The following is a 22,783-nucleotide window of genomic DNA, read 5'->3' as shown; positions in this document are numbered from 1 at the left end:
CATATAAGGGTGGTCAAAAATGAAATCCAGTTTTCCAGGGAAGTGTGAGGTCTCTGTACTTAATGACACTCAAAACTCAACTTGACAAACACTCTAAGCAATCTCACCTGTCTTTGAAGTAAACCATTCTTCCTGCAAACACTTGGACTAGATGAGCTTCAGATATTTCTCCCAAGCTAAATTGCTGCAGGGCTTAGTTAGTCTCTTTCAGTGTTCACTCTATGTCATGCCCTCTATTCTTTTTTTTTCCCACCCCACTACAAGAGAAACACTCTATGGTTTCTGTAAGATATGCAGTTGCCTCTTCTGATAATCCATGGAATTGAGATGATGCAGATCTTGCTTCTTTGTTGGCCCCTTCAGCTGTGCAACAAAGAAGAAAGGACATTCTAGAAGAGAAAGGAATATCCTTTCATCTAAACTTGTAGCTTTAATATTTCCTGCACATTAGTGTCCTTTACTCTGATACTCTATCTGCCTTCCCTCCATCGTCTTCTTCTATCATTGTCTTTTTTATGATTTTCTAATTTTTTTAATTCCTCAAAAAAAGAAAGAAAGAAGCAAATTTGAAAATCCCTCTCTACTTTTTATTCCCTTGTCTTCTCATTTTACAGAGTTCTTAGGGGCTTCTCCATGATAATGTTACTTTCACATGTTACCATGGCACCTTTGAAGTAGTGTTAGCAGAAAATTTTTTATGTGGTTTTGTTAGGAAGAAGACAAAATTCAGAATAATTGACAGAATATAGTTTAATATTCTGCAAGTATTTGCAATTTATTGTTAAAGCTAGACAGTAAACCATATTTGTATATTAAACTACACATTTTATTGGAGTTTTGTCAGTGAATTAGTAAAGAAACAGATGCATATGATTTATGATATTCTGCTAATGCATGGTCTTAAATATTTGTGGATCTTAAATATTTGCATATTAAATATTTGCATATATGCAGAAGAAAGAGACTAACCACCAGATCTTTTATTTTTTTAATTAATAAAAAGGTCTCTCCATTACATCCCTCAAGCTATATAGGTTACTGTGTAGTTGAATGAAAAGCCAGAATATCCTCAGTCTTCATCTATCTGATTACTGGTTTTAAATTTGAATTAAATTCAACTAAAAAATTCATTGCAACTGCTATTTTCAGTAAGGCTGCTTCTCTTTAGTACTATTCTACACTAATATTAAAGCAGTGCTGAGCCTTCATCAGCCTCTTGTAGACATAAGGATCTATGTGCATGATTCCTTCTTTATGTTGACTCTTCATCAGAGCTTATAAAAGTTACAGAAAACAGATCCACTGCATAGGATCACCAAACTCAAATATGCACAAGATAAGGGGCAGAATTAGAATATATAACTGTGTGATATATAATTATTCTGTTTTTCTGAAGGAAAAAAATGTAACAGCAAGGATAAATAAAGAACAGACAGCTTTATTCTGTCAAGGTGGTGAACCTTTAAATTAATTAGGATAGGGAGAAAATTTGAAGACTCTAATTTATATACGTTTCATAGAAATAATAATAAATATTAATAACTGCGAGAAAGGAAAAAAAGAGAAATTAGACTATAAATAATTGGGAGGATGAAGACAGGACAGTTGTGCTCATCATGTTCAGAGGGAAATGAGGAACATATTTTGATCACTTCATGTCTCTGTGGGATTCAGCCTGTTTTTTTTCAATATGAAATCGAATGACTGAAAGGAATTTACTTATATAATACTGCATTCAGGAGATAAAAAGGAGAGATTAGATACATACATAATAGAAGAAAGGACTGAACAGAAACTACAGGAATAATGGAAACACTGTGATATCCCACATGACAGATTTTTTTTTTTTATGTATTAGGAATTATCTAATGTTTTATGCACAAGACATGTTTATTTCTAATCTATGGAGTAAGAGACTTGAGTGTAAAGGGTCCCAATGGTTTTACTAGGTTATAAGTATGATTCTTAAGGTGCCTGCCTTTCAGAATGATATGTATTAACACAGTAGCATTATTTTATATTTATATTACAGTGAGAGAGAAGGTGTTTTGAATGAATTTAATAAGGATAAACATGTGGTTCTATCAAGCTGATGAAAAAATTTGCATGAAATGTTCTTGATAAAAACATGGTTGCTGCTTTCATTCTTACTTCTTTGCTTTTCAGTTTGTTACCTTTTATACTTTTTTCTGTTGTAGGAAGAAAAATCTCCCTGAATTTATGAAAGAATAGACCTTTTTTTATAAAGTATTCAGTTTTATTACTAGAAATAAAAAAAAAAAAATCCAAAAGAATATTTTTTGTTTGTATATATGCTACCTGATTTGGTGCAATTATACAGAGTTTATAAATATAATAAACAACAAAAAGAACCATTAAAAACAGCTGCTCATTGTTATTTCAAGCAAATTTCCTGATCAGGGTCAGCAGGACAGATCAAGACAGGTGTTTCCAAAGCACCTACCTCTTGAGCTTTTTATAGATCATTAATTCACTTGAATACTACGCTGGCAAGTTTATCAATATAAATTTTCTCTGCAAACATGTACTTTTTAAGATAATTAGTTTTTTATGAAAGAAGAAGTCATTTTCTCCAGGAAGTCAGTAACCGTAAATCACCAGAGCTGCATATCAGGCATTAGTTCTTCCCACTTGCTCAGTCACCATATGGCACCACACACTGCGCTGAAAGATAATCACTTTATTGTTGGCTGGGTTTTTAATCAGCTACATCTCATACTGTTTTGTTAAACATTGCCTTGCAAATAAACCAGCCTTGCAATACATTTTTGTCTTGGAAGAAAATATAAATAAGACCCTACGCAACACAGGAAGATCTGGTCAAATTTAAAACCCAAAATTTAATCAATTGATTGGGCATGAAAAAAATCATATTCATTACTTAAAACACCACAAAGATGCACCAAGTGTAACTGGGTTGGGAGCTGATGAAACCACTGTGCAAGGTGTCTGTTTTCTAGCAGTAGTTTGCTGGCTGAATTAAGCTTGACAGCTGCTGTCAGACTGCAATCTGCACTGCATTGAGCTTGAGCAGCTAATGGGATACTGGGGTCCATCCACACTGCAAGTGTGCACAACCAGTGATTTTTCACAGTGATCAGTCCTGTGCTTCTCTTCTGCTTTGTTCCCACAAACAGAAATTCCCACAGAATGTTCCTGGGTGTCCCTCAAGTAGAGGTCTTTGCTTTTGGTTTTCTGTTGTGCACACCCCAACAGGAGCTCTCTGGCTACTCTGGCTCAAATGCTCTGCAATTTTGAACAGATCTGCATTGCTAGGGATTGTATTGGGTTTGCATTGCAAGGTTTTGGTGGTGGCAGGGCAGAGACAAGGGAGGAAACTGCTGCACAACAGCAACTTTAGTCAGAAAGAGGAGTGGGAATAGGTGAGAGCCATGGTCCTGCAGACCCCAAGGGTAGTGAAGAAGGACAGGGAGGAGGTGCTCCATGTTTCCATGGAAGCAGATTACCCTGCAGCTCAAGATAAAGACCATGGTGAGGCAGCTGTGCTCCTGCAGCCCTGGGAGCTCCATGGTGGAGCAGAACTCACAGCAGAGCAGGTGGATGCCTGAAGGATGCTGTGACCCTGTGGGAAGCCTGACCTGGAGCAGTTCCCTGAAGGACCTGTGGACCCATGGAGAGAAGAGGACTTGTTGGGTCCCTTATGGGGGACCTCTGCTGGAGCAGCATGTTCCTGAAAGACTGCACCCCATGAAAAGGGACTCAACCTAGAGCAGTTCCGACAGAACTGCAGGCTATGGGAAAGACTTGGAGAAGAACAGTCATGGAGGACTGTCTTTATGGGTCCTTCACTTAAGAGTTGGACTTGATTGTCCTTGTAGGTCTCTTCCCCTGCTCCAGCAAGGGGTACATCCCACAGAATCACAGAATATTCTGAGTTGGAAGAGTTTGAGAGTCCTCCTGCTGAGGAGGAAGAGCAGCAGAAGCCATGTGATGAACTGACTGCAATACACATTACCTGTCCCCCTGTGCCTCTGTAGGGGAGGAGATAGAGAAAATAATTAGTGAAGTTGAGCCTGGGGAGAGTGATGAGTGGGGGAAAGATGTTTTTTGGATTTGGCTTTATTTCTCATTATCCTACACCGATTTGATTGGTAATAAATTCAGTTAATTTCCCTGAGTTTGTACTGCCCATGAGACTAACTGGAGAATGATTTCTGCCTGTTTTTATCTCGACCCACAAGCCTTACATTTTCTCTCCCACTTCTGCTGTGGTGATAGAATAGCTTGGTGGTCACCTGGCATCCAGCCACAGTCAACCTACTAAAAGGACAAAAAAGAGAAAAAAGTTAATATGCATAGTAAGGAAAAAACCACTGAATTTAAAACAAGGTTTCTTAGTCTAAGACATGGTTTCCTAGGAGAAGAAATGGAAGAGCTGTTCCTCTGAAATGACTACAAATACACAATAGCAACAGCCTGAGATATAAAACAGAGAAATTAAAGGATCTTTGTAATTCTAATTTACATTAAATTACATACAATTTGCAGAATGTTATGGTTATGTAGTCAAATGCTGACATTAATATTAGCAATGCAACCTTCTCTATAGCCTTTTGCATATGAATTGTGATACATACTCTCTTTGGGACTGTTGGAATCCCCAGACATCTTCCTTCCTCTCATTTCCTGAATGCAGAATCAGATTATTCCTGGGGGGTTGCCAGGGGGAGGAGGGTGGCAGGGCAGTGGTGGGGAGGAACAGTTCCTGATTGTCTGAGGAATTTCTGACTCTCCTGGGATGGAACATGTTCAGCATGGATATGCTGTTCTGCAAAACAGCACAGGAAGAAATATTCAGATGCTCAGATTTAGGGAAAATCTCACGGGATGCTAAAATATTTCTGAAGCAAGGAGAAATTCTCTGTCAAGTATTTTGTTTCTTTCCCAGATGGTGGAGGTAGTTAACTCTCAAGATTTGCATGCTTCTTGGTCTGAACAAAACCAATATCTTTTCTCTTTTTCAGAAGGGCTTGACTGTTTATATAGAGATATTCACTCCAAAATTTTCTCTGGTAGATGAAAGGAATGAAAAGTTTTAAAATGAATGCTTAATGGCTAGCTAAGTTTTAAACAACTAAAACAAGTGTCTGTATCTGTGTTACAGCCATTCTTCTATATCTACATCTATTTCACATTATGATCAAATAGTGGTTTTGTGGTTTTGGAGGAACAATTGGTGGTGGTACATTGCCCCACGCACCCTTTCCAGGCCACAGTGCAACTTGAGAAATGCTTGTTAGGCCTCAGCTTTGACAAACAGCACCTGGGCTCAGCTCTCCCTGAGCTATCAGAAGCACTGTCTGCTCCCAGGAATTGCTAATGAGTTTTCTGTGAGAGCAGCCCTGGAAAATATTTTTCTTGCCTGAGCAGCGTAACATTCGTGTTCTCACCCTTTCAAAGAAAGTGCTGATCAAAACTGTGGCCAGGGTGAAACATTGTTATGGGTAAAGCCCACTGCCTTTTGACCCTTTAAACACCTGTCCAAAATGAGACCTTTGGAGCTCTCCTGGACCCCAACAGGCTGCGGCCAGCATGTCCCTCTGAGTGGGGCATCTCAGAGCCAGAGAACTCATGTTTGCCGTACTTGGAGCACCACTGAACGATGATGATGCCTGGCCTGAAACCCTCACTCCTCCAGGCGCGAACGTTCACCCTTGGGGAGATGCAAAGGCATTCAAAGTGAGTATTTCGCTGACTTCCAGGGGGAATTTTTCACAGGTACCTTATTTGCACTGACTTTATGTCTGAGTGCATAAACATGTGCACATGCTGCAGCAAATCTGGGAGAAATGCTGGTTTTCAGATGTTCAGGTACCTTAGATGTCTAAGTTAGGCCTGTAAGTCAGCTTGTGACTTATGACTTAGCCTGACTTAAATGCTGCTAAGAGTTGTTCTTTTGCTGAGTTGCTGAATATAACTTTGAAGTTTTAAGCTAGGTTAAATGCTGTTAAATGTTTTTTCTCTGTTAAGTTATAAATTAAGGTATAAGTTAAGTTAGGTATAAGTGAAGTGTTGTTCCTTTGACACATTTTTAGACTTAAGGTGTAAGTTACATTAAAGTACTGTTGAGTTTGAGTGCTGTTAGGCTTTTGGGCTGTGTTCCTTTTTATACTTTTGTCACACGCACCTAAACACACACACACAAACACACACATATACACACACCCCTAGACAGCGCCTGCTTTATTTCTATTTTGATTTTGTTTGGTTTTGTTGTTGCTTGCTTCTCCTCAACTGTCCTGTAGGTAGTAGAGTGAATCTTGCCGATGAACTTTGTCATGCTGTCGCTTAATATTAAATCTGGCTTTTGCTGATATCCTTGCTGATGATTTTTTAAGCAATCTCAAACACTTGTTCATAAAACAATCATCGACACAGTGCTGGGAAATCACAGGATATCAAAAAGATGACATTGGTTTTGATGGCTAGTCTATAAGGAAAAGAACAGAAGGGAAATGTATATGTTTATATTTTTATCGTGACCTTATTCATAGTTTCAACTCCTGTGTAAAGCATTATGGAACCCTTGTTTTTTTGTACTAGTGATGTATCAGGGTTTATTATGTTGGCAGGAATAGGTCTAATTGTTTTAAGGAAGAACAAATGATAATTTTTGATGTCAACAAAATTCTTCAGCAATTTGTTTGGTATTTCTCTGTGTTCTTTCCAGTTTTCTCTGGATTTACATGAACACAAAAGAGGAATTCCTTCTTATTTGCTTTCATATAAACATGATTTTTTTTCTGTAAATAAGTTTTCAGTTGTTTTTTCCTTATTCCCAGTCTGCAGCTGGACCATCTATGGAATAAATCCTGATGGGAAAGACAGGATAGTGCACATGTGTGTGCATATTATATAGACATTACAAATGCAACCATTAGGAGCTGATTTTGCATGCTCATACACAGAGGCTGGGGTGGCCCACAGTGTCCTGGTGGCTGCAACCCCAGAGAATGAATAAAACATGCATTTTTCATTTAGCAGGCTGAGTGACTGGCATCAAAGAATGGGTAGCATGCCTTCAAGTTTAAGGGATGTGAGAAACATTAAGGAGGAACATAAGAAAAGTGAGAAAGATAAATACTCTTGAGCATGTGTGTTATCTTTCATAAATCATGAGGTTCTGGCACTGCTTATGGCATTAACCATAAACTACTTCTGATTATGGCAACATTTGCTATGACATCTAGATATGTCTGCTCTTTATAAAATGTTTTGCCAAGCAGGAGGTTCTGTGTACAATTTGATTAGTCATTTATTCAAGGAAATTCTATGTCAGTTGCCAGGAGATAGGAATAAAGTGCTTGGCTCTGGGAAAGTTCTCTTCCCATCATGTATATTTGAAGGGACTTCCAGGCAGATTGAACCTAACCATTCCTGCTCCCAATAGCACATGACAGAGGGGCTCCTGGATATGCTGTAACCCATAAAAAATGTTGAAATCAGCTTTATAGCTGATGAAGGTTTGTGGTTAGATCTTAAATTCTTTCCATTTCATATGCTGTGTGTGTTTCAGAGGAGAGTGGTGGCAGAACAGCTGATGAGATTGATATTTGGGTTTAAGTATCCACTCATGCATTACAAACTTTAATTAAAATTATCAGAGCAATGTGTCTTCCTTGTGCCAATTTTTGCTTCACAGGGAATCTAGAGAACAGAGGCAGCATAAACAGTGCATCTCAAAAGTATGCCCATCTCTCTGCAATAATGCTGCTATGATTCCAGTTAATCCCACCAAATATTATCTAAAACAAGATTTTAGGAAGATCTGTCTTCTGTCTACAGGCTGAAACATGAGCCTGAGAAATTTCCTTCTGTTATTAATGCTGAAAATTTTAGAAATGCAGATTTATGGGCTTTTTTTAGTATCTACATGTATCTTGGAATGAGAAATAATTTGGTTATTGGTTGTGGTGTGGTTTGTTGTGAGGATTCTATTGATTTTTAGGGTTTTTTTGAGTGGGTTGATTTTAGTTGTTAGGTTGGTTTGTTGGGGTTGTTTTTTGTGTGTTTTGTTGTTGTTTTCTTTTATTAGCATGTTTTCACTGAAAATTTGGGCTGAGAGCTTTTCTGAGTCTGTAACAAACTGATATCTGTCTCTTCCTTGAATTAATCTCAGCAGTCCTTTGACATTACCAAGACTGTGGATAGGGATTGAGTGTTGGCAGTGGTGGGATAGCATGAGAAACTGAATGGGTGAATGGCTCTTCTTGGTATCTTTATCTGCCTATGGCCTTTAAAGTTTGGATGGACACCAAATTATAGAGTTGTTTTAGTAAGCGAGATATTTTCCCAAGAAAAAGGAATGACATTTCACCAAAAAAAAGGTGTGAAGCACAAGTAGAATTATTCCATTGAGTATACTCATTGCCTAGGTTAGATTTGCATAGTCTTAGCCATATAGAGGTGAGTACTATGTGAGTAATGCCATTGACTTCTGCCAACTTAGTCAGTGTTTGAGTAAGAGAATTGAACTGGTTTCTGACTGTGGTATCACAAGCAGCTGCTCACAGTTTTCCCTACTTTTCTTTATTCCAGCATAAAACCTTAACAACTGTTTTGCTGGAGTAACTTCTTCTCTTGTATAATTTTTGTGTGATTTTACAGTTGAAGTCTCTCCATTAAAGCTTATATGAGATATAACTCTCTTGTCTGAGGATATTTTCCCTTATTTAAGGCATGTGAAATATTCTATGTTTTCTTAGAAGCACCTCTCAAAGAACTTCCACTAAGTTACCATGTTCTGAATAATATTCTGATCACAGAATAAAGAGTCTAGCTTGGAGAATCCTCAAGTGTTTCTTATCATTCCTTATTGTCTTGCTTTTTTTGCCTTACCTAAGCACACCCAAACCTTTGTTCACTTCAAGAATGCATTACCTTTTTTTTACCACGGATGACATTTTTGGCTTACCAAGAGAGAACATCCTTAAAGTAGTTCAGGAGTATTTACAATAACAGGATCACTGCCTTGTTGGCCAACATCATAAAGCAAAGTAGATGTACACAGAGTCTACATCTGTCATCTTGGTTGAGGCTGTTTTTTTTTTTTTTTTATTCCAGTTACTCCTGATGAAATTTCAATCAAGTCCTGATGAAAAGAACTTAAATTTGCATAGCGAGTATTTCTTTCTCAAGCAAGGCATTTGAAATCACATGTAGTTGGTTGCAGATTCCCTCCTGTGTTTCATTTCTGGATGCCAAGTGTAATGCATTCCTGGTTTTGCTTGGTGGTTTGAGAATACATTGTAGGAAAGACTCATCAAAAAAAAAGACCCACCAAATTTAATTCCTTAGTCTGGATTCTGGCTTTTCCTTGTATCCTTAATGTATTTTAACACTCTTCTGAATCCTGCTTCTGGCCCACTCTTGTATCCAGGTCCATAGTTACCTGCCTATTGGTTAATATCCTTTTACTAGACCCTTACAGCCAGCAGCATATCCTGATAGCTACAAACAGGACTTTTCTACAAGAAAACATGTGCTTTGCCTATTCCTGAGTATTTTTCTTCCTAGCTTTGGAGATATGTCCCACTTTTTCTGGAAGTGGTGGCTGTCTCTTGTTATTCTGCAGTTCAATTCTCCTATAAAGGGAGTTGCAGATTTCTGTGTTGTCAAACCTAAATCTTTAAATAAGTTTACATTCAAAAGAAAACATGAAGCAAAATAAAAGGGATTAATTTGCTCAAAAGCTGTCACCCATGAGCACAGCTGAAGCAGAAATGAAATATCTGTTCTCCAGTGCCACCTTCTGTTGCAGAAATGTACATTCAGGAATGACAGCATGAATGCAATCCATTGCTTCCCTCTTAAGCATCCAAGAACTATATGTTTAAAGTCACGCTTGATCCTTTAAACTTTTTGACCAATCACTGAAGATAACATGCTCTAGGGTGGATGTCTTGTGCCAACCAAAGAAGGCATTTTAAGTAGGTAAGTAACCTGTTATCAGAAGAATTCAGTCCTAGAGGTGCAAAGCAGACATCAGATATAAATATTATTTTTGTGAGTAGGGATTATTTTATTAAAGAAAAAAGCATAAATTGGTGGGTTCCTGATCATAAGCTTGAGATGAGCCACTGTGTGAGATTGTCTCACAGCAAAGGAAGGCACATACAACCTGTATGCAATCCACGCCCCTGAATTAAAAAGGGCTATACAGAATTGATACAATATTGGGGAAACCGGAACTGACTGGAGAGTAATTGAATTGAAAATCAAAAAGTTAACCTGGTCTTTATATTGTGAACAAAGGGATGCAAAGAGTGTGGAGCACTTAAACAGCAGGAATCTTATCCCTCAGAAGATAGAGTGCAGTTACCAATGCAGTGAAAATAACATGACTCCTTTCTGCCTTCATGATAAAGTTAGAAATCATTCTACCTTGACTTTTTTTTCAAATTTAGCACATTTCAGTGTGACATATCCTAGAGTCCCATGCAAAATGGGAAAAATCGTATAGTTGCCACTTCAAGAAATGAATAAAACATACAATGATATTAATATTTATAACTGGTAGCACAAAGAAGACTGGTAGCAGCCTAATTAATGCTCAGTGATATGAAAAGGTCTGTATGTTATCCCTGTTGGACAGCAGTCAATGAGGCTGGATTCTGAGCTGACTAATACAACGTCCCTCAGATGTCACGTTGTTTACCACTGTCATTCTGGCTTATAACCTGCATGTGAGATATACCCTTGGTGTAGGTTTTCAGAAGGTCTGATCTTTTCCTAGATCATAGCTGTCCTGATAGGCAGCTCTGGTGTTTTGAGAAGATGTGTTGGAACCAATTAAGTCATGCTAATAGAAACATTTGAGCACACTTGCTCAGTTGATTGTTTGTTACTTGTTTGAAATAATTATCAGTGTTTTTTGAAGAACTGTGACAGAGTCTATGGAAATCTGTACTTCAGTTGGATTTGAAATCATTCTGTAAATAGAAGTATTCAATGAAGATAAGCACACTTAAAAAAAATTATGTTGGCTAAGGCAATATCCTACTGTTCCTTGCAAGTTTAAAGCAATTAGAGGAATACAAAACTTGCAGGATATAGGCAGCAAAATTAACATACATGATGATGTTTTACATTACTATTATTGAATTTATCCAGTTGTAGAACTCAGATGACAAACATCTTAAAAATATTGTGATTAGTAAGCAGCTTTGGCTGACTCTGTAACTGACATTTAAAGAGATAAAGACACTAGAAAAGATCCAAAAGGCAATATAAATTATAACCAATAGGCTACTTTCATTGCTAAAATATGTTTGGCTATAATGTAAAGAAATAAGAACAGGGCCATGAGACATACTTAGAGAAAAGAAACCATAAGAATGTGTAACTAACACCCTCTTTCCTATTATTAAATCTGTCCTTTGTCGTTTTGTTTTTCCTGCTCCTTGGCATATAAGCTGCTCTCACTCAACCTCCCACATTCATCATAAGGCAGGTCTGAGTAGGCTTAAGGGAATAATTTAAAATATGCTTCTAAAGATTTTTGAAAGTATTTTTATGGCCATTTTGGAATAAAGCAGTAAGGATTCAATTTGCCGCAGACATGAGGATCTGTTTGTATTTTACACTTCATTTCACTAAACCCTCATTTCAAATATGGGTAATTTATTAGGACATATTTCTAGGTAGGAAAGAATGATCTGGCATGTATTTTATGTTCAATTTATGTTTCTTTATGCTGATCTGCTCATCAAAGTGTGAGGTGTGAAGCATCTTGCCGAAGTGACAGAAAGTTCTGCCTCTGGAAGTTTTGCTTCCCCATGATACAATTACTCTTCTGAAGAAGATGCGATGTGTTTCAACAGGGAGGAAATCGAGTGGAAATCAGGAATCTGGAGTTCTTTCAGAACCCTGCCACTAGCCAGATCTGTCATCTTGATTATATTACCATGAACTAAAAACTTTACATAAGAATGAAGTGGAATTGAAATGTTTTTATTCCATGTACTCTTGTAAATGCTTTTTTTATATTTACCCCCCTGCTACATTTGCCATGTCTTTAGCTAGAAAGTGGAGCTCAGTTCCTTTTTCACATTTTAAGCCTAGACTTGTTCAGATCAATATGGTAGTGCTTAAGGATATCTATAGCCTTGAGCCTGTTCACATATTCAGAGCAGACAATAAATACCCGGATGGTTACACAATGTTCAAAGTACCAAAGATGGTTCTCTGTATCTTAAAATGTAAGAAAATTAAAATTAAACTGTAGCTAATATGTTGGTAAAATAACAGGTATGACATGCTCAGGGAAGATTTTGAGGGCTGTTTCAATGCTTGAATCCTTTCTAATGTAGCCTTAAATTTTCTCATGCATCAGTCTTTCTATTTATGTATATATGACCTGTATACAAACATGCTGAAGATCAAATTTGACTTTCAAGTCCCTACATAATGTTGGTAAAACCGGGCTTTTTTGTGGATGTCTATTTATTTCCTTGAGGTCCCTTTCAAGTTGGAACTGTATGATTCTATGATTGATTCTGTGATTGATTTTTATATGGATTTATTCATACGCTCCAGTGCAAATATGTACCTTAGTTTTTCTTTTGATGAGGGGATTTGGTGTCTGCCAAATAGGAAGGTTTAATATTCAGCATGAACACAACAAACAAAAATTAAATGAACTGTTCTACTGTATTCAGATAATTTGAAAGTTAAGATTTTTCCCTTCCTACTTTTACACATGCCTCTGGATATTTATGACTGTCAATGACATTCAGTAGATTTCATGAACAAAGAACGTGATAATGAGGCCTGAGCTGTTGTGTTAGTGCTGCTATTTCTTTCCTCACTTTTTAATATAATGGAGAAAATAAAACCTTAATCACTAACAATCGCTGGTAAACTAGCATCACAACTCAATCCCATGGGGATGATTTGCTCATACCTTGCATACCATATATAGCATTAGAAGCTTTTAAAAACTTATTGCTTGCCATCAATTTTAATAAAAACACCTCACATCTGCTCTTTTAGTTTTAATGAAAAGAAAATTTCATTTTTTTGTGTGTGTCAATGGAAATTAGGAATTAAGTTTTTCAGCGCATGCATTATCAAGGGGGATTAACCCAATGATTTATTCATTGTTTTTTCTAAGTGTTTCATTAGAATTCATATTCTTCCTAGAGAGGACTGAAAATTATTAGGGTAGGCAAAGGTCGCAAAACTTGGCATTTAGGAACTGATCTAAAGAGGGATGCATAGATTCATGGTATAATTTCTTAGTACTACACTACATTTTTCAGTATACAACTGAGAGCCCTTTCAATTCCTTTTATTCCTACTATACAATGGAAATGGCTTTGTTAGCAAAGTGGTACCCATATTGAATCTCCAGTATGGACATCAAAATCTATGTCTCTTATCTTATGCATAATCTACCCTCTCTCCTCCATCTCTCATCTTTTTGTCCTATTTTCTGTTGGAATAATGTGCATGCTACATGGATTTAGTCAAATTTCTGTGGCCTGAGGGGTTCTCATTCAATGGGAAATGTTATCAGGTACATCATGTGTGACATGGTACAAGTCCTTAGTCTATCCTAAGGTTATATTAGGATTATGAATGGTTTAAAATTTTTTGTATAACATTTGAGAAGGGGAAGTATTAAGGCAAGAACGTGACTGCTCAATAAGATTTAAGATAGACTGAAAATAACTCAATTAGATTGTGTAAGGGATGTATAAATTCACACAAACACAAGCAGTATGCCATTAATATTCAATTTGAAACTGTTTTTAGTTTGTCTTTCCTGCAGGAGCTTTATCTGTTGGATCTGGCTCAATTCCCTTATTTCAAGCCCATATTCACGTTACACAGGATGCTTAGCTTTTAAACTTTTCTTGAGCTACAGAACAGATACCATAATATTCACAATTAAAGCTCTGTCAAAACTGGGGCTTTCTGTAATGTTTTCCTCCTAAGATGTTATTCTATAAAGGACTAATACTTGTTTTTCCCCTCATTATTAGCAAAGATACTAGGCCAGTGCATACATTTTGCTCGTGAATGCAGGGATGAGCATATGTTGTCTCTAAAATGGGTGATACTGGGTGATGACAATGAGAGTCCTAGAAGTCTACACAGGATTTATAACATCTGTTAATCTGTGATAACTAATAAAGTATTGGCACACAGAGGAGCTATTTAATTTCTATATGTATTACAAGGTTTATTCAATAATATGATCAAGCCAAAATCTCGGCAGAAAATATTCCCATTTCTTTTAGAAATTCTGGGGTCATCAAGCAACAGGGCCTTGATAAATGTTAGGTAGATGATTTTTAGAATTCAGAAATATGAATCAGGTCTTTAAAGCTGATCATATTTGGTCAAATTACCAAATTTTAAAACACTCTCCATAAAATTTTAGATTCAATTAAGATGCCCTCCTCTCAATTAACAAGATATTCCTCAAACTCCTAGCTGGACTGCTGCATACTGTGCTATATAGCTGTTGCTCAGGGCAGTTGAATGAAGAGTAGATACATTTATTAGCAGCCACCACCTGTGTCTAGGTGGAAAAACTGAATAGGAAGACTTCTACCGCAGCCCTCCCTCTTGCAAAGATACTGCAGGAAGTACCTGGGTACAAAGAGCTGGAAACACTGGCAAAATCACTGAAGATAGAGAGGGACTATGTGCTAGGATGGAGGAAGAGAAGGAATATGCAGCTGGGAAGGAATTATCAATGAAAAAAACAATTGTGAGCCAGGTGGATGATGTGAAAACAGGCATGGAAGCACTGCTGCACTCCAAATAGATGCTGGGTGAGAGACATCTAGTCTGGACACAAAAAAAAAGGGTATATTCAAGACTCTACAGTAGTGATCAAAAAAAAACCCCACAGAATCACATAATCAGAAAATCATCAAGTTTGGAAGAGACCCTCAAGATCATCTAGTCCCACCATCAACCCAGCGCCACCATAATCACCCCTAAAATGTATTCCCAAGTGCCACACCCAGACATCACTTGAACACTTCCAGCGCCATTGACTTCACCATCTCCCTGGGCAACTTATTCTAGTGTCTAATCACTCTTCTAGTGAAAATTTTTTTCGAATATTAAATCTGAACCTCACCATGTGCAACTTAAGGCCATTTTCTCTCATCCTTTCACTTGAGAAATGACAGAAGAGACTGACCCCCACCTAACTACAGCCTCTTTCCAGTATTTGTAGAGAGCAAAGGGGTTCACCCTAAACCTCCTTTTCTCCAGACTAGACAACCCAAGTTCCTTCATCCATTCCTCACAGGACTTATTTTCCATACCCTTCACCAGCTCTGTTGCCCTTCTCTGGACACGATACAGATCTTCAGTATCGTTTTTGTAGTGAGAGGCCCAAAACAATACAGGATTTAAGCTGCAGCCTCACCAGGGTTGAATATAGAGGGACAATCATTTCCCCAGTCCTGCTGGTCACACTATTTTTGATACAGGCCAGGATGCCATTGGCCTTCTTGGCCACCAGGACACATCACTGGCTCATGTTCAGACAACAGTCAACCAGGACCCACAAGTCCCTTTCTGCTGGGCACATTTCCAGACATTCCATCCCCAGCCTGTAGCACTGCCTGCAGTTGTTGCGATGCAAGTGTAGGATGCAGAACTTCACCTTACTGACCCTCATGCAGTTTCTCTCAGCCCATCAATCCAACCTGTCCAGATCCTTCTGCAGAGTCTTCTTACCCTCCTGCAGATCAACACTCCCACCCAACTTGGTGCTAGATGTGAACTTACTGAGTTTCACCTGAATCATCAATAAAGATGTTAAGCAGGACGAGCGCCAGCACTGAGCCCTGGGGAATACCATGAGTGGCCTGCCACAAGTGGTTTTAACTCCATCCACCACCATTCTCTGGGCCTGTCCTTCCAGCAAGTCTTTCACCCAGGAAAGAATGCACACATCCAAATAATGGGCAGCTAGTTTCTATGTAGTAGCAGATGTAGCATCATGGTCACAGTAAAATTACTACTCTATTTTATCCTTATTATTTTGAAGGTAGTTTGTGATTATTTTATTTATATTCTTGCCACATCTACTGGTCACAGCCAAAATCTGGCTCCATTTTACTAAGTAATTTCATCTTGGAGACAATACTCCCCAAAGCCCTCCAAAGCAGTAATGTGTGTTTGATTGAATACCTTATTAGATCAATGCCTTGCAAGCACTGGTTTTGCCTTAATTAAAAGTTCAGTCTGCTTAAATAGGGTTATTAATTAGATAGGGTCCTTACAAGTTAGTGGGAAAAGCTTAGGTATGATGAGCCATGTTAAACAGAACAACATCTGGTGTTAGCAGTATTCTCAGTATTGGGTGCTAATTACACTCTGTCTTAAGGGTACATATTTCATATTTGGCACTTTAAAATCCATCCAGCAAGTCAGATTTATGAGTCAGATATTTGCTTTCATGCTTGTTTTGTTTCCATACCCATGCACTGAAGTGTCTGTATAGGAGCACAGGACATTTATTTGGAGAAGAAACTGAAAATTTAAAGTACTTTTCCTTTTTTCTTTTTTTTTTTTTTTTTTTTTAGTGGTCTTTTATGAAAGGATCACAGGCTGATTTTCTCTGTTGTTTTTTCAGTGATGTAATTGTATTTGGTTTCGCTGGTAAAAAAATCTGACCCAACTTTGAGATTGATTAGTTGGTCATGGCAACTGTCAGCAGCAGATTTTTGGCTGCCACTGGTAGGACTTGTTGATGGGTTGCTGTTACCTCCTAACATCCCCCAAGAATATAAGCCTGCAAGGAGAGATGAATGTGAGATGTATGTGAATGTGGCAGAACATTTGCAGCCTGAGGCATCCATAATCACTAAAGCCTAAAACGTTTCAAATACAGTGGGTAGAGATGACTACTACTTAAACATCTTATAAACTTGGCTGAAATTTCTGTCTCAACAGAAGGTTAATATATATGATAATTTTATAATCCTTCATGGTATGGCTCTTGTCTTTAAAAAAAAAAAATCTTGAACACCTTTTTCTAACAAAAAATTATGCATCCATAATAAACCCTGGAGGGAGACAATTCAATAAAAGAATACATATGCATCAGGAATTCATTCAATATTCTTGATTTCCCTTGGTTCCTTTACAGTTTCCTTCAAGCTTTAAACTCCTAGGACCAAATTCATCCCAAATGTATACTGAGCTCCCTGCAGTCAACATAATTTTGTTGCCAGTGTGTTTGAAGCTGTGAACACTTTCATAAGGGTTCTGTATTTAGTTATAATAAGAATATAGTTTATGCTGAACTTCTGATGATCTTTAGGTCTTTAAAGAACAGTGTTGTGCCTCACTTTAGTGGCAAATACAGGATATGATGTGTTTTTCCAGCTCTGTGCTGAACATTTTGTCGAGAAGGATACTCTGAGAGGAATTATCAAAAACTTTACTGAAAACCAAAAAGATTATATCAACTGGTTTCCCTTGATCAGCTAGGGAGGTTACCTTGTCATAAAAGGAAATCAGGTTTGATAAGCTGGACTTTTCTCTCAGGAAGCCGTGCTGGTTGTGACCAATGACTGTGCTGTTCTCCAGGTGTTTTTCAATACCTCCCAGAATAATTTTCTGCATAATTTTACCAGACACTGAAGTGAGACCGTAGTTTCTGGGGTCCTCCTTCTTGCCCTTCTTGAAAACTGGGACAATGTCCACCAGCTTCCAGTCAGCTGGGACCTCTCCAGATTCCCAAGACTCCTCAAAAGTCATTGAAAGAGGTTTTGCAATGACATCAGCCAGCTCCTTGTAGACTGTCAGATGAATCCCATCAGGCCCCATAGATTTGCAGGGATCCAGCTGGAGCAGCAGATCCCACACAAGTTCAGGGTGAACTGGGAGTTGATCATTGTCACTGTCATGGTCCTCCAGCTCAGGCCACTCAGATACCCTGGATCTGTCATCTGTGTTGAAGACAGAGGCAAAGAATGCATTAAAAATCTCTGCCTTGTCTCTGTCCCTATTTGTGAGGTGATAATCCTCATCCAGTAATGGGACAATGTTATTTCTACACAGCCTTTTGCCATTAATGGATTTAAAAAACCTCTTTTTATTGTCCCCCATATTTCTGGCCAGCTTCAACTTCAGCTGAGTTTTGGTTGTATGAATTTTTTTCCTACAGTGGCAAGCAGCATCTCAGTGTTCCTCCCATGTCCTCTGACGTTACTTCCACTGGGCATACACCTTCCTTTTTTCCCTTATTTCCAAGACAAGATGCCCCTATTCAGCCAGCCCAGCCTTCTGCTTCATCTGCTTGGCTTCTGCCATTTTGGAATTGCTGCTCCTGTGCCCTTAGGTGTTAATGTTTAAAAAGTGACCCACGCTGATGGACCCCAGCACCTGCAAAAACATTTTTCCAGGGAATCTTAATCACTAGGTCCCTGAGAAACCTGAAGTCTGCTGTCCTTATGTCCAGAGCTGAGGTTTTGCAGACACTATTCCTCCTGTCAACACAGATTTTAAACTTGATCACTTTATGGTTGCAGTGGCCAAGACAGCTGCCAGTGTCCACTCTGTGGACAAGCAGCAGATCAAGGAGGGCATCTTTCTTACTCAGAGGCTCTCAGGTCTGCCAGTGAAAACTGTGAGCTCCATATATTCTAATCCTTCCAATGCTCAAATTCAGAATGTGCTGCAATATCTCTAGATGAATTCTCTGATTCTGTCATTGCTGGTGGGTTTGAGAGGTTTAAAGTTTATCATCATCCTATGTGATGCTGCAGTTACAATAAGTATCACATAGTCAAATATTTGGTGGCTTCTGTTCACAAGTGCTTGTGAAAAGCTTGTAAACTTTTCTGGTTTGGTGGGCTTGTACTCCCAAGTCAAATGAATCTGAAAGCAATGTACAACTCCAGATAATTCCCTGAATGAAAGAACAGGAGAAAAAAAACACTATTAAAATTCAAACTTAATGAGAAAAGAAGAATAATTCAGCACACAGAGTCCCATTGGTTTTATACTTAGAAATCATAAGGGGTATTGCAGCGTAATGGGAACAAAAGTTTTCTCCCAGAGCTGCAAGCTTTTCTTTAGACTGTTTTCTGCTTTACCATTTTGAATCACAATTACTTCTGTGGAAAATCTTGTCTGCATTTTTTTTTTCTTTTTTTAGTTATAGCAGGTTAATCATCCATAATGAAGCGTTAGTTATTTTTGGACTCTAATTTTAATACAAGCAACAGCTACTAAAATTGCCCCAGAGAAGAGAATGAAATTCCCACTGTTGCAGCTTTTTGATAAATTTGTACCTTGAAAAATAATCTGCCTCATTATACAGGTGGATGCTCATAGGGCTTCCTCCTTTCAGTCAGGAATGGATATCTGTCTTGAGAGCTACAGGGATGTCAAATAAGGGAATAATATCCCATTTTATAATGAAAGGCCTATGGCACAAGAAAAGTGTGTGATTTTAATCAACTTCATTCAAAAAAAAGAAACTGGTGTGAGTATGAATTTATCTCCAAGGAGTCCAAATCCAGGGCGCTGACATCTGGGTTAGGCTTTTCAAATACTCCTGTCCTAGATTGCAATATAGATGTAGTTAAGTATTCTATTACCACCAGCTGTGGGCCGTTAGCTGCTATCACCTGCTAATGACCAACTCCGGATGACAGGCAATGGGCCATCAGGGACCCACCGTGTGACTCATGGACTTATCTCATCCCATTGTGGGATGCTCTGCCCAGGAGGGAGGAACCAGGTGTTCCCACCTGGATATAACCTGGCCCTGGAACTGCCTGAGCTAGCCCTGTCTACTGGGTTCCCAGAGGATGAGAGCTACCCCTGGATCTTCAGCTGGAGACTAGACCTTCACAGGATCACCGCTTCAACTGGACTACTTCAGTTGGACTGCTACTACCACCCTAACAGGGTGTTAGGTTGTATCTGACTTTGTCAGTGCTTTTCCTTGTATTATTTCACTTATTTTTTAATTTCAATCTTGACTTGTGATCTCCCACTGGTTTGTTTTCAAACCAACACAACTCCCTACTCCCCAAGAAAATCAAAATGGATCAGATAGCAGGCTGAAAACCCGAAACAGCACAGGGTATTGCTTTGACACCTAAGCCAGCTGGCACTGTATCTGGCATTTCCATTACCTGTCTTTCCAAAAGGTGGCCATATTGAAACTGCCTCATCTCTGCATGTGTCTTTTGTCCAGATTAAATCCTGAAGTATGTCATCAGATATTTTGGAAGGGTTTTACAAGGCATGGGCCAAAACCACATCTGGCCTAAAACTTTTACCAATGTGCAACAGGAAGCATTTATATCTTGTTGAATTTATAAATGTAGGATTGGAGTTTGCATTCCACCAGCTTTGTAGCTAAGCACAGTGAAAAAGACCGAGTCACCATACTTCCCATTAGAAAGAAATGATGGTTCTTTCAAAAGCTTCATATAGTAATCACAATTTGAAATTGATAAATAATCTCTATAAGCAGGACTGTGCCCTTCCTCCTTAGTCCAATCACAGAATATACGTATGTGTACAGATATTGTGGGTAGAGAATAATGGAACAGCTTTAATTTTTAATAGGGTTCCATAACCTTACATATATATAGCCTTAGGTAGAAGATACATTTTAATAGTCAGACTAAAGTCAGTGCTGGAAAGGTTTTCATGGAACCATTATGGGTTATCCATTTGCTGAGACTCCTAAGGGACTGCAACACATGAAGACCACATATAAAAATCCATTATATATTTCTTTTTTTGTTTTTTTGTATGAGGATGGGTTGCCTTTATTGAACCAATTGACTGTATCTGTTTTACCATAAGAATAGCAATTATGTAAAACAGGCCATTGCCAGCTGCACAGCAGTAATAGTGCTTGACTAGTTGGAGTGGGAGTCACTTTACCTCACCTAAATGCTTAAACTTAAACAGACCAAATCTCTCTTTGAACCCTTCAGAAATACCTCTCCCTCTCCCTCTCCCTCTCCCTCTCCCTCTCCCTCTCCCTCTCCCTCTCCCGTCTCCCTCTCCATCTCCTTCTCCAACTTATTTCAGAGGACTGATTCTAATCTTAAGAATGAGGCATTTAGGATGCCTAAATGAGATGAACTCGAGTCCCACAATTCCTCGCTTTCATTTTAGTATTATTTTAATGCAAATTTCAAGTTAAGATATTATGATTCATAAAATCAAACTTGCAGAGCTACACAGAAGTCAGGCACGCTGTGTTTTTAGTCTCAAAATAGCTCACATTTACTACTTATCTTATTACAACTATGAAATTTGTGTAGGGCAGTAATGAAACTGTCATGCTAGGCATAAAATGAGCTATTTTGCTTTGTTGCTAACTGCCTTTTTGTTTGTATTATATTTCGTAAGTGTACTGTATCTTCATAAATATGATGGAATACAATAATAACTTTAGGGCAACTGCTGCAACTACTTTGTTTTGTGAAATGTAATGTTTTATTTTCTCACCGTTCGTATTGAAACTTTTGCTGACTGTGAATATTGGTAAAATTGGAAGATTTTTAGAAAGAAAAGGAATCCTCTAAAATTAAATAATGATATTAATTAAAAAGAAGTCTAGATCTGTGATGAATGGAACGAGCTTTTTTACAGGGATTTTTAACGGGACTTTGAAATACAAAATTAAGCAAATCAACTAACATTCTAGCCTTATTTTCTAAACACAGTAAACAGACAATATCTCATGGATTTCATTAGAAACTACCAGACATTCAGTGTTTACAAAAACAAGGAAATGAGTAGAGACCTCTTCACCTGCGAAAAAATCTATCAAGTAAGCATGTTAATACAGTTAAAATGCTCCAGACCTTGAAAATTTTTGTTTTCCTGGAACAAATAAGATTATAAGATATTGGGGGTTTGAAAAAATATGGTGATGAGAAGCGCTGTCATAGAGATGGATGTAAAGTGAAAATCACACTCTCACTCAGATAAATTAATTTCTGTGAAATTATCACACCTGTGTGTCAATGAGGATTTGTTGTGAATTGAGGATTTGGCTTAATGTAAACATTTTTTTAAAGGCTTGTCTGTGTTGTAAGTCCCTTCCTACATATCAGCCTCTGACTTTAGGAAACCCTTTTCATTTGAGGACCTCAGTAGCAAAGAAGGCTTGGAGACCTTACAACACCCTCTGGTACCTAAAGGGTGTCACAGAAATTGAAGATTTACAGATTTACAGAATATTTTATTTCTGAGTATGAAATAGTTTTCAGTGAACAGTTAGGTAAGAACCACATTAGTCCACTTGCCTGTGGGCAGAATAGTCTTCAAAACTATGCAATTGAGTGAGTCTGCACACAGGCATGAGGGAAATGCAAGACCAGTTGGAGAGCTGGTGACTGAGACCCAATTCAAGCACTTGTGGTTTGGTGCCACAAATCTGCTCTTCAAGGAGGCAAAATGCTTTGAACCTGCCTCCCTGAAATGGGGTTTCATACCTTCTCAGGTTAAAAAAGTCAATGCAGATCCTGGGAGCAGGGATCAAACATGTCATTAACTCAGCCAGACATGCCAATGTCAGTGTTAACCCCAGGATCCAATTTTCCTGCTCTTCTTGTTGCTCCATAACCCTTGTATTTAAAATCCATCACCATAATGCCATGTTTCTTCAGAGAGAAAATTTAGGAAACCAGACTCCAGGCTGATCAAAGTGTCTGCCTTGTCCTGTTGATCTAGGGAAAGAGCTAGACATTAACCACTACTCTAATCCATCAGCTGAGTA

General features: G+C 38.2%; 1 pseudogene; it reads right to left on the bottom strand.

The window, feature by feature from the left end:
• Positions 1 to 15,376: 15,376 nt before the first annotated feature.
• On the bottom strand, positions 15,377 to 20,194 carry LOC146443145 (uncharacterized; annotated as a pseudogene).
• Between the last annotated feature and the right edge of the window lie 2,589 nt (positions 20,195 to 22,783).

Source organism: Lichenostomus cassidix, chromosome 1Aa, assembly GCF_008360975.1.
Source record: "Lichenostomus cassidix isolate B80296 chromosome 1Aa, HeHo_3.0, whole genome shotgun sequence".
Lineage (NCBI taxonomy): Eukaryota > Metazoa > Chordata > Aves > Passeriformes > Meliphagidae > Lichenostomus > Lichenostomus cassidix.
The sequence above is the reverse complement of the archived record's forward strand: the minus strand, read 5'-3'. Positions and strand labels throughout refer to the sequence as shown.